Source organism: Rhinichthys klamathensis, unplaced genomic scaffold (assembly GCF_029890125.1).
Source record: "Rhinichthys klamathensis goyatoka isolate OS25496 unplaced genomic scaffold, OSU_Roscu_1.1 h1tg000018l_1, whole genome shotgun sequence".
NCBI classification, from domain to species: domain Eukaryota; kingdom Metazoa; phylum Chordata; class Actinopteri; order Cypriniformes; family Leuciscidae; genus Rhinichthys; species Rhinichthys klamathensis.
In genome coordinates, this window is record NW_026606569.1 from 1,030,184 (window position 1) to 1,048,746 (window position 18,563).

General features: G+C 38.6%; 1 pseudogene; it reads left to right on the forward strand.

Annotated features, from left to right (window-relative positions):
- The first annotated feature begins 2,158 nt into the window (after positions 1 to 2,158).
- LOC130070821 (gastrula zinc finger protein XlCGF57.1-like) lies at positions 2,159 to 9,088 on the forward strand (annotated as a pseudogene).
- Positions 9,089 to 18,563: the final 9,475 nt, after the last annotated feature.

Sequence of the window (18,563 nt, forward strand, 5' to 3'; positions counted from 1 at the left end):
CTAAAGAATGCTTTCAGCACCTTGTTGAATCAATGCCACGTAGATTTAAGGCAGTTCTGAAGGCGAAAGGGGGTCAAACACAGTATTAGTATGGTGTTCCTAATAATCCTTTAGGTGAGTGTATATGCATGTACGTATATGGTGAACATGTTCCTAAAGTCTTAACACTGATGCCGGAAGCACGACGTGACAAATCCCAGACAGTAAACTGATTCCTCGTTCTATTTATGACCAAGCATTCGCAATACAAGCACGCTGATAGAAAGAGCAAATGGATTTGCAATGCTCACTTTGTCACGTCTGGTGTTGGACAGCTTCTCACTGTTGTGTCACATGTAGAAACGGTGTTAGTGGAGAAAAAATCAAAAATAACTGAGGAATAGATTCTTTCAATTCCAGAACCAGGAATCTGAATCGATTCCAAAAAATCCGCAATCGAACAGCCCTACTCCTTTCCACAAATTGCAACCATAATCAAAGTACTCTTTCAATTATCAAAGTGCACAAAGAGACCAGAGCCACAACTACACAGTCCAGAGATACTGTATGTTTGATATCGGGAAACAGGCTATTGAATGCAGCCAAATTTGCGAGCATCAGGGAGCTTGATCGCACAAAGTCTGTTTATCGTGCTGGATGAGCAGAGCAGACGTTTACAATACTATACAATGGTTTTTATTTAAAAGAAAAAACTAAACGACAGTTGAGGAGGTGATGTGGTGGGCACTGTAATGTGAATGTAGTGGTGGCATATTCTATGGTAATTTCACCCTCACACTCTGTCATAGAGATATCGCGAGAAATCGCGTCAGATTTTATTCTCGCGAGATCTCGTGGCACGAGCCCTACTAAATATACATATACAAATATTATAAGTATTTTCAGAGTGTAGCGAGATCAACTTGATTACACCATTCGCAGTGCTTCATTGGAGTGGGCGGAGCTAAAGAGATCTTTTAACATCATTTAACAACAGCATCGTTTAACAACCTAATAGCTCACAGTATGGCTGTCTTTAAATGGAGAAAAAATACTTCCAGAACACGACTGTTACAATCTATTGTTATTAGCTTAATTTAAAAAATTTCCTTGGCTCAAACTAATAGCTATAAGAATGATGCATCTCTTAGGCCCTGTTTACAGCTGGTATAAAGAGGGTTTTGGTCGATTGGATCACAAGTACACGAGGGAGACACATTCCTGTTTAAACCTGGTGTTTTAACCAATCTCTAGTCAACTTTCAACCACTTGGACTTTCAATCTAATGGACGAAATAAACTCACGCCATTTACATATCAACGCAAAATAAAAACATGACAGCTGTGAGACCAGCCGAACGCTCTGAGTGTGTGTTAGAAATCAGGAATGGTGAGAGAACATTGTGCTTGGTACATTTTTGGTCTTCAAACCAAACTTGGGTCTTAGACAAACAACGTTTAAATCCCGTCTGGTTCCCATAATGTTTACGCATTTGGTCAGTAGGCGGAGAGTTCGAACGCGTTAGACCAGATAACCGTCGACACTATGAAAGAAATCTGTTCAAATGCGTCTTCCACTCCCTCTGGAAGTGGTCGAAAGTGGACAAGACCCCGTTTACATCTCTATTTAGCGTCGTCCACTTGTGATCCGATCGACCAAAACACATCTTAATACCAGGTGTAAACGGGGCCTAAAATAACATGCTATGGCTTCTAATTCTCCTAAAATTATATTAAAATGGTCTTGGTGATTATCCTTGTAAACATATCCTAATATTCCTGCTGCGCACTTATCTGTTTTAATCGGACAATAGTTGTGTTAAAATCGGTTCCGACCAAAAAAAATCAGTGCATTCGTAGTTTTCATGAAAGTGTAATCTTTTAAATATAATCTGCAAATATTAAATACCAAAGAAATCATAACTAATGATTAAGTGTATACTTTTTGTTCATCTCTTAATTTTTAGTGCTAATTTTGAGTGGAGGGAATTAAGATCATTAACTATCACTCTGAATGACTCTCTTTCTAGGGAGATTATTAAGAGTCACCCAAAGATATAGTTTGGATGCGTTTTTCTTTCTGTTAATTATTCTCTTCTTAAACAGGACAAACTCCTGGTGAAACGACTGAGATCCATGTGACACACTTTTATAAAGATGCACTTATCAGCATTTATTAAAGAGGAGAGTGAAGACATGAAGATTGAAGAAACATTCAGAATGAAACATGAAGATACTGGGACACAAACTGAGATGGTGTTTATTAAAGTGGAGAGTGAAGACATAAAGATTGAAGAAACATTCAGTGTGAAACATGAAGATACTGAGGAACAATCAAAGATGGTGTTTATTAAAGAGGAGATTGAAGACATAAGGATTGAAGGAACATTCAGTGTGAAACATGAAGATACCGAGGAACAATCAAAGATGGTGTTTATTAAAGAGGAGATTGAAGACATAAGGATTGAAGGAACATTCAGTGTGAAACATGAAGATACCGAGGAACAATCAAAGATGGCGTTTCTTAAAGAGGAGATTGAAGACATAAGGATTGAAGGAACATTCAGTGTGAAACATGAAGATACCGAGGAACAAAAAAAGGTGCTGTTTAATAAAGAGGAGAGTAAAGACATGAAGATTGAAAAAAACATTGACAGTGAAATAGATACTAAGGAACAAACAGGTTGGTTTCATTCTCAAACCGAAATTCAGTCATATGAACCTTATTGTAATGTCCAGCTCTACAGAAATGAATGATAGTTTTGAAGAGAGCAGGGGCCTGATGTATAAACGTTGCGTACGCACAAAATGGGCATAGAAATATGCGTACGCATTTTTCCACGCACATATCGGGATTTATAAAAAATAAACTTGGCGTAAATAAGTGCGCACCGTAAGGATGCTCTTGACCGTGCGTACGCACATTCTGGAGACAAAGGGAATTGGCGACACAGATGGTGAGGTCGTGAACTGAAGTTAGATTGTAGAAAATAAATGTGAGAAGAACGATTATAAGAATTAATGCCTTAGTCACATTGTCCACAACATGTGATACAGAATAGCATGAAATACCCTTTTATTAGAGAACTGCAGAACACAGTGTAAAAAGGAAATATTTTCCTTAATGTACATTAAGTCTGCAAATACAGTCATGAAGCACAATCGCTACTCATCATCGGTCCTAACTACGGTGTTCATTACAAAACCGTCAAGAAGCATGTGTTCACAATAACATTTTAAATAGATAAAATAATTATTTAAACTGTTTTACTTCTGATATAAACATGTAGATTAAATATGCCATTCTCATTAATTGAGTTTCACTTAAACTAGCATGAAATCATTACTGAGAAGTTACAAAAAATATATATTCAATAAATAGAAATAGACCTATTTGTTGTGGATGCAATGCTTTTGAACACTTTTCTCTCTGGCATGCTGTGTGTTTTAATGTTTTAACTGATAGCTAATAGCAGATTGTCTGGGGAAATAGTTTCGTGCAAATAATGCACAACAATGTCTATCTGTTTCCATTAAAAATATAAATCAATTAAAAATTTGGCCAGTGGAAAAGATTGAGAAAAACTTTCTCTGAAATGTATTTTACACTATTTGATTTATTTATTCAAAAACAACCCAAGGATATAAGCTACTAAAAAAAAATATGAATGTAATAATGTGACGGCACATCCGTATTTCGTACCGTTAAACATGGTATCACGTGGATGAATAATCATATGCAAATGACATGCAGATGAGGATATGCATAGTAAAAATAGGCGTTGTAAGCTCCATATATAGTTATTTTGGGGAGGAGACGTGTGTGCGCACAGTCTTCCGCTGACTGGGATTTATAAAGGGAATTCTGCGCAGGTTCTGGCGTACGAACGGTTTTATAAATCTGAAAACTTTTGTGCGTACGCAAATTCTGCCTTATGTGCGTACGCACACTTTAAGGATGAAATCTACGCAAAGTTTTATACATGAGGCCCCAGGGCTCCAGATTGCAACCACATGGTTGACTTTTGCTAACTTTTTTCCTTCCGGTGCGACTAATTTTGTTAGCCATTTCTGATGCCAACAGCACATTGGTCAACTGATAAGAGCTGCCTTTAATGTTGCATGTGAGAAACATCAAACGGCAAACAAAACGAAAGTGAAACAAAACTACGCTACTTGTTTGAGCTCAGAACAGGTTCTACTCGCGGGCCGATCTGGATCACGCGACACCGTTACTACACAGCACTAGGAGATCCAGTGAGAAAGCATTTGATTTCACCACAGTATTAATAACATTGCTACTGGAAGATCTAGTTGGAAGCATTCAAATTTGGTGCAGAATTCTGTTATAAACAGAATATCAGATCAAACAGCACTGACGTGGAAACCAAGAGAAACATTGTGCCATGAGTGACCAAGTTATAAAAGGCTTTATAATCCACAAATTAGGATGGCTTAAATGTAGCAATGCTAACTAACCATGATATTGTGGCAGAATGTTTTTTTTACGTTATTCATGCGCAGAAGTCAGTCTCTGAGTCAGTCTCTTCCCAGAACGATGTAACAAGGTTTGTGTTCAGGGAAGGAGGAGGTGGGAACCGGCAAAAGTTTAACACTTTAGTTATTAAAATAAAAAAACAGTCATCCCCTCACGGATGACTGCCATAAACAAAACACAACGTAAATGTCCCAGCCCTGGTCCTCTTTCGTCCTTCACTGTCATCACTCCTCCTTTTATCCTCCTGGAGCTCCTTCATGAGAGATACAAGGCCTGTGTGGCGCGCAGGTGAAGCTTGTTAGCAATCACGCCACCGGCCACGCTCCGTTCTCACAGCTCTCGGCCCCGCCCTGCTTGCCACAAACGGTCCTACCGTCCTTTCTCTACTTCACTCACGCATTCCTGGCCTTTTTTCCTCGTAAACAACCCCATCCCAAACTATTCCCAGACTCCTTCCCCCATCAGCAGGTAAATAAATATTAGTCCCCACCAACAAAAATAACACTAATGTAATGGATTAGTCCACTTCGGTGGCTGAACCAAAAAAAGGCTTGACGCTCACTCTCCAAAGGATTCCATTGGACAGTGAAAATAGTATTTATTATAAAAAAGTATATAGAAAACAGTGAGGTCAAAGACTGTGACTTCCGGTTCTGGCCACACCCCCAGGTGAAGTCACTGGTCCTTTATCCCCAGAGGCCTTACATCTCCAGCTTCAACCCATAGATGGTGTCGGCTCACATTCAATTGCATGAGAAAATCAACCTATTTAACATGCATAAATTAATCATATTTTAGCTCCTACAACCAGAGAGTCTGGGATGAGCAAGTTAATAAGAGACTGATTATCTGCACAGTTGTTGCTCACGAGTGAAGCAATGAACACCATAGGCCCTGTCCCAAATAGCACCATAAACACTTGGGGTCTTCCTACGAGTCGCACTTTCAGGACGTAACTCCGCTTTGACTGTCGGGAAGAAGTCTGCTGCGGAGCTCGCTTCAGTGCAGGTTTGGCAAAAGTGAGGATCGAGGGAGCATATCAACTGCAAAGGGGCACTCACGAACACCCTTCTGAAACCTAAAATGACAAATGGGACACAATACAGTCTCATGGACTTAGCGGAAGCGCGCACACGGCAGCCATTGTAAATCTACAAGAATGAAAGTGCATAGGAAGTGTGTTATTTGGGACAGGACCTTAGCCGCCCACACAAGTGCCAGTCTTCAACAATGAAAACTCAAAAAACAAAACAGAAACTCTCTAAGGGGTGGTTTGCATGACAACGTTTTCAACTAAATGCATTTTTGCTCTTCATTTACACCACAACAGCATTTTGGGGGCCTGAAAAAACTTGATTCAAAGTTTTTGAAAATGATACCATTATCGTCAATGGAGACTGTGACGTTGTTCATGTGTATTATGTGTTCAGTCTTAAGGCGTGTAGTTCTCTTCTTCTCCATTGATGTCAATACCACCACAAACGCCATCTGAAGCACTCGTGCCAAGTATTGACAAGGCCTTTTCTTCTTCTGCTTTGAGAAGGGAGGACTCATTGGTCCCACCACCTGTTTTTTTTATTGCAGTCCTCTACACTGCTCTCTTCCTTTTTGCCAGTCTAGCAAAATCCTGCCACTTTTTGCGGACCTCCTTCCCTGGTCTTTGAACACCCCTTGTTGCAGATAATTTGGTTATAATTTTGGTTACCCAGATGTTTTTTTTTCCTTATTCATATGGTGTCCTTCAAATCTGTTGAAAATAACATCTTTGTTACACATATTTAATTATCTCCAGAAGGACAATAATTGAATCTTTTTGAAAGGTATCTTTTCTTTTTTTTTTTTTTTTTCAACCATTTTGTCAGTGCCTCCGCCTGTAGGTAGGTTATTTATATAGAATTGTCTTGATTGCTAATCCACATCCGATGACGATTATTAGGTTAAACGTTCAGGATACGATTCCATATAAGGTTTAATGCACACACCTTAAGTAGTGCATTAATATTACGTGCATTTTTGGGGAACGCGCGTGGTATCACGGTGAGCGTTCGTAACCTTGCACGTAGAGAGCTAAGATACATTGTTATCTGGAATCCCGGCCCGGGGTGTCCAAACTCGGCTCTGGAGCTCCAACCCTGAAAAAAAAACCTCATCTGCCTATAATCCTCGGTAATCCTGAAGACATTGATGAGCTTGTTCAGGTGTGTTTGATTAGGGTTGGAGCTAAACTCTTCAGGACAGCGGCTCTCTAGGACTGAACTTGCCTACCCCTGGGTTAGATTGTTCAGGTGTGTTTAAGTAGGGATTGATCTAGACCAGGGGTGTCCAAACTCTGCAGAGTTTAGCTTCATCTTGCCTCTACACACCTGCCTGGAAGTCTCTAGTATGTCTAGTAAGACCTTGATTAGCTAGTTCAGGTGTGTTTAGTTGGAGTTGGAACTGAACTTTGTTAGGCAGTGGCCTTCCAGGAGCAGGATTGGACACACCTGATCTAGACTCTGCTGTGCAGTCCCTGACCTGAAGTCACCAAACTTGGTACGTGTATTGTTCTCATCAAGCCGGAAAACTTTCAAAAACACGTGGATGTGGCTATTGTAGTTCAGGGTCATATCACCAGTTAGCCTGGATGCCAGCCCGAACCCCGCCCACAACATTTTTTGGTCGGGAAGTTCGGTCTGGACTCGATCCATTGAGGAGTATTTATGATCGGTTCAGAAATCGTCGTGCCAATCAAATTGCCAGGGCATGCTTTATACGATGATGGACAGATGATCTGCAGTTACGTAATCATCACTTTATCAAAGAGCGCTTGGGTTGAACCATAGGTTGAACTGGTTTCACCTCAAAGTTGACTGCAGCTGGAGAATTGATATGTATAAATTCCACTATCGCGTCTGTTGGAAAAGAAATCGACAGCGCATTAATTTTAAAAGACAAACAGAGAACTGCAAATCAAGGCATTTGTCGATCGGAAAGATGTGTTTGCCGCCCTTCCTACGGGATTCGGCAAAAGTTTAATTTATCAGCTGGCTCCGATGGTCGCTAAGAAGATGGGACGCAATGAAAACCCTGTGGTCGTTGTGGTTTCTCCTTTGGTCGCACTCATGGAGGACCAAGTAAAAGAAGCAACACTCATTATTTTACTACTTCTTCCAGCGTGCGTGCAGTTGACTTCTGTTGACAACTATGCGTAGCTCAACATACATCACTTACTGCGTTGTTCTGATTGGTTGAAGGTCTATCCAATTGAGTGCATTGTTTTTTTTTTTCCTGGTTCGGTTAAGACACGCCTCATAATCAAAGCCCTATGGAGCAGTATCAGACTCACATTCTGACTAGATGTGAGTCAGGCTAATCACCAGCAGTTAGCCTAGTTAATTTACCCACTTAAATGCATCTGCCCACCGTGTAACGATGGTGCCGTAGTGCTTAAGCCTCTTATCACTTTTTACAGCTATATTGATGGTTTTGATGCTTTAATGTCTAGATGTTTTGATGTCTGTTTCTTTGTGCCATTAAACTGAGGTTAACATGTATTTGTCTTTTTTTGCCTTAGATCTGATTATTCTAAAAGAGGAGATTCAAGAATCGAAAGAAACAGAAGAGAAAGATCAGTTTGAGAAACATTATTTCACAACTGGAGAAAAATCATTAAGTTGCTCACAGACTGAACAGACTTCACCAAAAAGAGCTCAAAAGACAGCAAATAGAAGTTATTTCACCTGCCAACAGTGTGGAAGGAGTTTCACTCAAAAAGGACATCTTAAAACTCACATGAGTATTCACACTGGAGAGAAGCCATACACCTGCAAACTGTGTGGAAAAAACTTTAATCGAAAAGGAAATCTTAACACTCACATGAGAAGTCACGCTGAAAAGAAGCCATACACATGTCAACAGTGTGGAAAGACTTTAACACATAAAGGAGCCCTTTATTGCCACATGAAAGTTCACACTAGAGAGGGCCCTTACACCTGCAAACTGTGTGGAAAAACCTTTAATCGAAAAGGAAATCTTAAATGTCACATGGGAAGTCACGCTGAAAAGAAGCCATACACATGTCAACAGTGTGGAAAGACTTTAACACATAAAGGAGCCCTTTATACCCACATGAAAGTTCACACTAGAGAGGGCCCTTACACCTGCAAACTGTGTGGAAAAACCTTGAGTCGAAAAAGAAATCTTAAAAAACACATGAGAATTCACACTGGAGAGGAGTCATACACATGTCAACAGTGTGGAAAGACTTTAACACATAAAGGAGCCCTTTATACCCACATGAAAGCTCACGCTGGAGAGGGCCCTTACACCTGCAAACTGTGTGGAAAAACCTTTAATCAAAAAGGAAATCTTAAGACTCACATGAGAGTTCACACTGGAGAGAAGCCTTACCCCTGCAAACTGTGTGGAAAGAGATTTGCACAACAGGGAACCCGTTATAGCCACATGAAAACTCACACCGGAGGGATTCGTGTATCTTTAGTGTGAGAAGAAATTCACACATCAGATAGATCTGAAAAGTCATTTGCAAACTCATTCTGGCAAGAAATCGCATTGTTCTAAATGTAGTAAGAGGTTTAGGAAAAGGAGGAATTTCAAAAATCACCTGTGCATTCACTCTGGAGGAAGTAGGGAACCTGTGGGTCTTTAAAGCTTTTAAACGCATTAAAGGGTTAGTTCACAAAAAAATGAAAATTTACACAAACAGTAAGACTTTTCATCTTACGAACACAAACAAAGATCCTTTTAATGAAATCTGAGAGCTTTCTGTCCCTCCATAGACAGCTACATGCTTCAAAAAGTTCATAAAGAGATTGTACAATAAATCCATATAAATTGAGCGGTTTAGTCCAAATTTACTGAGAGACACGATCACTTTATATGATGAACAGATTAAATTTATGTAATAGGGGAAATGTAAATTTACCAGCAGTGGCTTGAAAATATTAAGTTCTTGGACTGGTTAAAACCAGTAACACAAAATGATTTGAAAGCTGTTGCAGCATTCGTAAGAAGTGCTTTAAATGTGGCTCTATGGGTGTTGAGGCCGTGGAATCGCTTGTGAAATCTTTCACATGTGGAAGAGACCAAACTGCCTACATCACCAAGTTTGATTTGACTCATTACTCACTCGTTTTATTACTCTGATTATATACTTTTATTAATGGCTGAGGAAATACCCTTAAAACAGATGCCACACTATGAACTGGTAGGGAAAGTGTTCACCAGGTTATTCATCTCGCAGAGGAGCATAAAGCACTCAGTCCTCTGGATAGTATGAAGCGATTGATTAGAAAACCAGACAAAAGAGTGAAAGAAAGTGCATTTGTCAACTGTATTCAGATCAGCAAAGACATTGTAGATGTTAAGGACAAAATCAAACAGAATAAAAGAATTCATATAGCGTCTCAGAAGTTCAGAAAAATAAAAGTCGTTTCATACATACTGTACATGTGACTCCTCTAAAATAGGCCTTTATTGCAGTCCTGTGTTGTCATATCCGGCTTCGATTAGTAGCGTAATCCAATTCCCGGCTGCATCATTGTCAATGGACGGTCACCATTTATTAGAAGAAAATTTAACTTGGTTGAACTCGACAATTTATTAGCCTTACATGATACCCTACCATATGTGTAATCTTCCATTTTAATGAGTTACTGGCAGAGGAATAATTGGAATACACTATTTGATTTTTAATGTTATTATTTTTATTGGTGTGAACATGTTTATTATGATTAATCTCCAATTTTTGTTTACAATATAATGCTAACAGATCGTTGCACTCAAACCCAGAGGATATGACTTGTTTAAGATGATCAAACCAGTTATTTTTGAATAATCAACTCTAGGCTGGAAATACTCCTTTATTTGAACAATTTAATCTAATACTTGATTATTGTATAATCGCGGAGTCACTGATACTGAAGTTATTTTACGCTACTATTTGAAGCTTCTGGTTTTGGAGCATGGAAGTGTGATAAAGGCCAATTGCAATGCCCTTCCTCCATTGTGGATAAAGTATTTGTGTCAAGCTTTTGGAAGTGTTTTTAAATGTGAACAAACATAGAATAAATAGAAAAAACTGTATAGTACCATAAATTAACCATAACTTGTTGAGGTAACTTATGAAGATAAGGGCCATGATGAAATACCGTAATTCCTCAAATAAAGACCGGGGCCTTTATTTAACTGAACTGCAGATGGTAGCCGGCTTTTATTTGAAGCAGGCTTTTATTAGAGGCAGGCCTTTATTTCTAATTCGCGATCCCCGCCCGCCCGCCAGCCAAGTTTCCATGGTGACGCGTCATGCTTGGCACGTGTTCACCACAGCCAAAATAGCGCTGTATGACAGATGTAGCGCTTTTATTTCTAAATATTAACAAACTTGCTTACCATGTCATCAACTATCTTCTATTCTGACTCTCAAATCCGTGTAAGTGAGTTTGTTTTGTCGTTTAAAACCCTTTATAAATTATCTTGATCTGTAACGTGAGATGGGCACCGCAGTTCAGAGATTCCTGTCTGTTGGATTTGTTCCATTACAGCGCGTGAATTCTTCAGTTTCTCCCGAAATACATGAAAGTAAGTGACCGGTGAACTGGGAGAACAATAGAGTAAACTTTATAGTTACTTACACTGTGTATCTGATATGAATAAAACACGTCGCCAAATATATTTGAATGGATTGTTATTGCTGCTTCCATAGACACCATTGTGTATTTTACAAACTATAAATGTATTGTTTTGCTATAAATCATATCTATTTAAATGTCTGAAACCTAAAATAAACATGTGGTTTAAAACACTGAATAGTGATATGACAAGCGCTGAGCGAGTCCGTCTTTGAGTGTACACTAATTTTTCCCCGGCCTTAATACGAGACCGGCCTTTATTTGTCCGCGTTGACCACGCCCCCGGCCACTATCAGAGGCCCGGCGTTTATTTGAATACCGGTCTTTATTTGAGGAATTACGGTAATCAAAAGGAAGGAAAGGTTGATAAATACCATAACTTAATCAGTGTTGTCCTATTGAGAAGTAATATGAATGTTTCACTTCACAGGCGTAATGCACCTTTCCTGAATTGTATGGAGAATGATTCCGATCGAGATGATGTCCCAGGAAAAGAATCACGGATCGCAGCTTCTCCTGTAGTTGATTCTCCAGGTAATCACACGGTCTAACACTGGTCTCCTTTCCTTTTTATAAATTTTTTTTTCTATATTTTACTATGCAATTTTTATTTTTTATTTGATATACCTTTTAAACTACTAGATTTTATCAATTAATATTCTTTCAACTTAAATTCAAAATAACTCCAAAACATGCATAACTCAGCTTAAATCACATTAACCAATGGTTTAACACCCAGGAAGAGGCACTCAGAGTGGAGTGAGCTCTCATTTCCTAAGACTAAGGGGCTGTTTACATCTACGTTCTAGACCACAGTAACTGGGGGCACCAGGCAGGGGCCACTTGAGCTTTTAGGGGGCACACCTTTAACATTCATTTTTCACCATGACATGCATCACTGCAATCTGTTTACACCTGGCCACTTCATGCGTTTTCTGTGGTCGGATAGCTATCCGATCGTGAAAAGACCAGGTGTAAATGCCCTTCGAAACGCATTCGAGAAGGACTTAAATCCGATCGCTCAAACCACATCAGGAGGAGGTCTGGGCCGCATTCCAGACGAAACTGGACAAGTGTAAATGCATCTGGTTTTCGAAACCACATATGTAAATTTAACGCTACTGCAGCATCACCGCAGATGAGCAGCTGAGCGATCTATTCATCAAGCCAACGTGCAAACTACCCCAAATCAAAGTCGCAGATGCTTAACACAAAATCATCTTCATTGAAAGTAAAGAAACGGAATGATCTTACCAGTGCTGTTGCTGCTCATATCTGTTGCTTTCGGTGACGTAAACTTCATTAAATCTGCATATAGCGCGGGAATTGAAGATCGGATTTATATCCCTTTTACGAAAAACACATTTTATGTGACCAGGTGTAAATGGAATCATTTTGATAAATCAGATAACTATCCGATCTGAGAAAACGCATGAAGTGGCCAGGTGTAAACAGCACCTAAGGCCGCTTTCACGCTAGCACTTTTGGTGCGCACCCGGGTTCGAATGAAGTCAGAGTTCGGTTCGTTTGGATGATGTGAACGCTGTCTTTCGAACTCGGGTGAGCACCCGCAAACCGTATTTGAGTCCGCTTAAAAAGGGTGGTCTGGGGTGCGGTTCATGTGAACTCCAGTGCGGTTCGCTGCTGATATGAATGCAATCGTACCAAATCGCGGAAGTGAACCGCTATTGATGACGTATAATGTGGCCGACAGGACAGTCGTCAGTCGCACACTTTCAAGATGAGCGGAAAGGGTTTACTTTGGTCATCAGAAGACATTGACAGACAGACGCAAGTGTGTTTCTGTATCTTTTCTTTGAAAACAAAACTAAAGGTTAAAAAAAAGAAGAACAAATGTTAAGTGAGCGATTCTATCCATTTTGATGCCTTTTCATTCATTGTGGTTACCACGATTACGCACCAGCTGCAGCTTGATGACGCAAGCGTACTACGGTTCGGATACAAATAATATAATGTGACAGTTCATCGGGGGAGGGGGGAGCAATCGGGTTCGGTACAGGCAATCAAACCAAGTGTGAAAGCACACTAAGACTATGACATCCACAATCCAGTGGGCCAACCTCTGCTTGGAGACAGCCTTTCCCTTCTGCTGGACTCTGTCATGTCACCTTCATTTATAGCATTTATAACAGTAAGATTGTTTTCAAAAAGTCACAATCAAGTACTTTTAGCACCTGGTACGAACCCTGTTCAGAGAATAGGCCGCCTTGTAGAGGGCGCTCTCGCTGAATGTGCTGATTGTTATCAATGTTGAAATCAGTTGTGCAATATGAACAATCATTCCGCTAAGAAAAATAACATATTCACATGCACCAACATTGTAATATGGTCCGATACCAATAAGTTGATAATTTTCATGTTCGCCAAAAGCTGTTAAATGACTGATGAACATAAGCTTAAAAAGGTGTTTAACAGACGGATGACATTTCATCTACAGAAGTTTGAATATGTTGTTTGAAATGTAATTTTAAGTTATCATCAGGTGTATAACCAGTTAACGTTTTTAATTTCTATATACTGTACGTGTCATTTTAGTAAGTTTGAGTTGCATCTGAGTTTCCTGATCAGTGTATAACTGATTTCTTGCAGGTGTTCAGAAGATTGAGGAAAGATTGCCCATTGAGGAAACTACAAAAAAATACCAGTTACAGAAAAAAGTGTGCTGGTCAAATGCTGAAGTTGCAGCTGTGATGAAACATTTTAAGGCACAAATAACCGAAGGAAAACTGGCCACACCGACTGAATGCCAGCAGTGTAAGACCGCTGAGGATCCTGTTTTGGCAAGGCGCAGTGTACAAAACATCAGAGATTTTGTAAGAAATCGAGGAATTAGCTTGAAAAGGAAAGCCCAAAATAAGTGATGTTACATCATATGTCTCATTTGATGCCATTCTATTAAGATTATTACTCTGTTGTTGTTTTTGTTATTTTCATTCTATAGCAAAAAAAAACAACTTTAAAGAACAATTAAACTTCTAGATTAGTTAAACTGCTGCCTTAAAGGAGAACTCCGGCGCAAAATGAACCTTTGGTCTAATAAAACATTGGTACCTAGTAAACCGTTCTCTGAGATTTGTTTTCATGATAATCAAATGTAAAGAGTTTTACAGACCGTTTAATAAGAAGATAAAGATAAAGACAGTCCACTTCGTGTATACAGACAGGAGCCATCTTTGGAAAACAGTCTCAACTAATCAAACCACGAACGACGTGCTAAGTGAGCTGAACTGTATGAAGTTCAGTGAACTCCTGAACTGTATGAATGGCGTTCGTGGTTTGACTAGTCGAGACTGTTTTCCAAAAGATGGCTCATGTCCGTATACACAAAGTGGACTGTCTTTATAAAATATCTTCTTATTAAACGGTCTGTACACTTACAAAGTTCTCAATGCTTCGTTTTGCATGTAGGGACCCTCATTATGTCACTGTGTTAGTGTGGGGCTATTTTGAGTCTTGTTAGTGGTATAAACTAGCGATTTCTTTTTACTTATTATATGCCCCCATTACTAGCGTTATACGCTAAACAGTTTTTAGAGATAAAACTCTTTACATTCGATTATCATGAAAACGAATCTCAGAGAACAGTTTACTAGGTACCAATGTTTTATTAGGCCAAAGGTTCATTTTGCGCCGGAGTTCTCCTTTAAGGAATTGTTTGTCACACAAACAAATACCCTTTTCGTTTCCAGACCCTCATGTTGTTCCAAACCCGAATGACTTTCTATCTTCAGTTCAACCTAAACATCTCCTTTTGGGTTCCACTGAAGATGGAAAGTCATACGGGTTTGAAACAACATGATGACGAGGAAATGCTGAAAAAAAGGCTTTTTAAGGGGGTGAACCATCCTTATAGATCAGTTTCTCTGCATGCTGTTGAATTTTTTTGCATTTTCAGTGTAATTAATTACAACTTAAAATAACAACATAAACACTGTGTTCTTACAGTTTTAACCAAAGTACTTCTAAAACACTTTGGTCCCTGTAAAGTTTTAAGTTTTTTATATATATTGTACAGTACTCTTTAATCATCTTAGTCTTGGTTTTGAACCATATTGTCACGTTTGTGTGTTGCTTATGGTCATGTGCCTGTAAAACACATTGGTCTCCGTAATCCAGAGAAATGTTCCCTCAGTTATCACTGCATGCTGTGTGCTTCACAATATTTGTGAAATTCAGGGTGAGGTCTATGAAGATCACGATCCACAGTGCATGCAAGAGATTGATGCGCCACAGCCAGAGGAAGTAGTCGAGAGCATCGACTGTGCAAGGCCAGAGAGAGTGAGGGAAGCCCTTACCTGGTATTTTATTTAAGTATTTAAGCCCTTACGTGGTATATTATTTAAGTTATCCCTATGTTGGTTATACTGTATATTCAATTGCTATCTGCTACTGTACAGCAAGAGAAGACATAACGGTAACACTTTATAACAGGGATTCCCAAAGTGTGGTGCGCGCACCCCCAGGGGTACGCGAGCTGTCACCAGGGGGTGCGCGAGAGGAAAAATGCAATGGCGGTCTGTTTTTTTAAATGGGATTTTTCCAATACAATAAAAAAAAAACATGAACAGTAAACATTTCCTTTGTAATCGCTTATATTTTAAATAAAAAAACTATTATTTATTAGTTTTTAATAGAAACGTATAAGACAGCTGCTGTCTTCTTCTAAACACTGCTCTGCAGCCGCTAGGCTAGAATATGTCACGTTATCAACTTCTAAATTCAAATGTGCTTTCGCGCGTTGGCTGGCGCTTAGCCAGTGCTGGCATAGCCTATATCACAACTATTGAGTGTTTTCAACCACATAATGTTTATTTTAAGTTTCACACATTTAAATACACATAAGTACTAGCAAAACAATGATTTTATTTTGCTGATATCTATGGATAAGGAAATAATAATCCTTTTCATTATAAGATGACACGTTTTATTCATATCAGATACACATGATTGTGTTGAACGTAGCTTCACATTTTACCCTATTCTTCTCCCAGTTCACCAGCCTCTTACTGTACGTTCATGTATTTCGTGAGGGGGGGAGAAACTGACGTGTTGTAAATCCAACAGATCCGATTCTTCTCTGAACTGTGGCACAAACTAACATGACGCCGCCCATCGCGCATACAGCTCAACTAACGCAATCGTTATGAAGGCGTTTAAACAACACAACGCGTCCACTTACACATATTTGACAATCGAAATATCACTGTTTCATGTATAGCTAATACATTTGTTGTGAATATTTTTGATAAAAAAGGAAAAATGACATAAAAGCAGATCCTCATTCATTCAGCGCTGTGTTGTGGTTGCGTTGTGTCCCGTGACAAGCAATGACGCGTCACCATGGAAACATTAAAGTGACAAATTCTAAATAACGGTCGCATTGGTGTGAAAGGGTTAAAGTCGTGGTTAAAAGTGGAAGCTTGTGCGTAGCTTTGTTGCATTATATTGAAAGTTTGTTGATGTTGTTATTGTCATGATGTGTGTTCTGGTTATTTGAGCATGATAAAACATGAGTCTTTATATGGCAATAAAACAAAGCTTTGTTGCGTTTTTTTTTTTTTTTTTTTTTTAGTGGGGTTTGGGGGTGCGCAAACCCGGTTGGGACATAGAAGGGGGTGCGCAAGAAAAAAAGTTTGGGAACCGCTGCTTTATAATAACTGCACGCTATTAATCATTAGTTAAGCATTAGTAAACAGTTAATTCATCATTTATAAAGCATTAACAGACATTAATAAGCAGTTTATAAATACAGCTATAAATGCTTTATTCTTGATTTATAAGCATATCTATAACGCGTTTAATAATTGTATTTTCATACTTTATTAATGGTCAATTTATAATTTCTAAATGAAGTAATACATTTTTTATAAACCAGTTACTTAAGAGTTGTCAGTGGTTCATAAGATCACTTAGAAAGTGTGAGTAAATGATTAATAAACTATTTAAATGTACATTCATACATCTTATTATTCAGTCAAGTCAAGTCAAGTCACATTTATTTATATAGCGCTTTTCACAATACAGATTGCATCAAAGCAGCTTCACAGTGATAACATGAAATTAGTACAACACAGTTCAATAATATTGTTGAATATTAAATATCCCCAACTAAGCAAGCCAAAAGCAAGGCGACAGTGGCAAGGAACCAAAACTCCATCAGATTGGATGGAGAAAAAAACCTTGGGAGAACCCAGGCTAGTCAGGGGCCAGTTCTCCTCTGGCTAACAATCATAGGGTTTTAACCCTCTGGGGTCTGAGGTGTTTTTGGGGCCATTTGGATGTTCTGTGATGCCCTTACATTTGTGCTTTTTTCAGTTATTTATAAACATGTTAATGGCAAAGGTGTAAATTCACTCTATATAGCACAAACAGGGCTACCATAATCTGTGAGCAACTTGTATGTACATTGTTTGTATTTTTAAGAGAATATTGTTTATGCGTGGTTATTGAAAAAAATTAAAATGAAAGCTGCTGAAATAAGACCACAAAACAAATACTAAATATGTGTCCACAAGACTTTTGACAAATGGATGTTGACGCTTCGAGTTCTGGCTTCAAAATGATCTGAAAATCATCCTTCCTAATCATTCACATAAACCAATAGATTGTTTTAAATTGTGAAAAACATTTTTTTGTTTGCCAAGGCAATATGCAGATGGGCGGAACGGCCCAACCCCTATCATGAATATTAAGTGGTTCTCAGACAGTGACCCTACATAATAATGAGCCTTTCATTCAGGGGTGTCACACAAGAAATAATGCAAGGACAATATATATATATATATATATATATTGTCATTGCATTCTTTCTTGTATATATATAGCCTAAATATATATATATATATATATATATATATACACACACACACACACACACATATATATATATATATATATATATATATATATATATATATATATATATATACAAACAATCAAAATATAAATGAAAGCCAAAAGCACATTTTTAGTCATACCTGGAAACAAATTCTAGTCAAATGCTATATGGGCCATTCTACAGAATCTTGAAAAGAAAATAGTCTTTTTCCATAAATGTCTTATAAAGTATTATTTTTTAAAGTAGACCAATACAATAAAAATAAACCAGTCGCATTTCAAAGTCGTTCGCGAAATGACCGCCAGGTGGCGCAAAGGGACATTTATCAAAACGTAAGTGGGGCTAATGTCAATTAACAGTAAGGATGAAATTCTACAAGTTATGGTAATTTGCAAATAAGCCTACAACAAACATTTATTTTTAAACAAATATTTTTAAATATGCAACATGCACGTTTAAACAACAAACAATACAATCTGAACCAGCGCTTCTGCTCCTGTATTGAGACATGCAGCGCGTTGCAGTTACGATCCGGGTTCCAGTGGCCTTAATACATTCACGGCTTTTTAAAATGTCACAAAGCGTTTTGAGATGGTTTT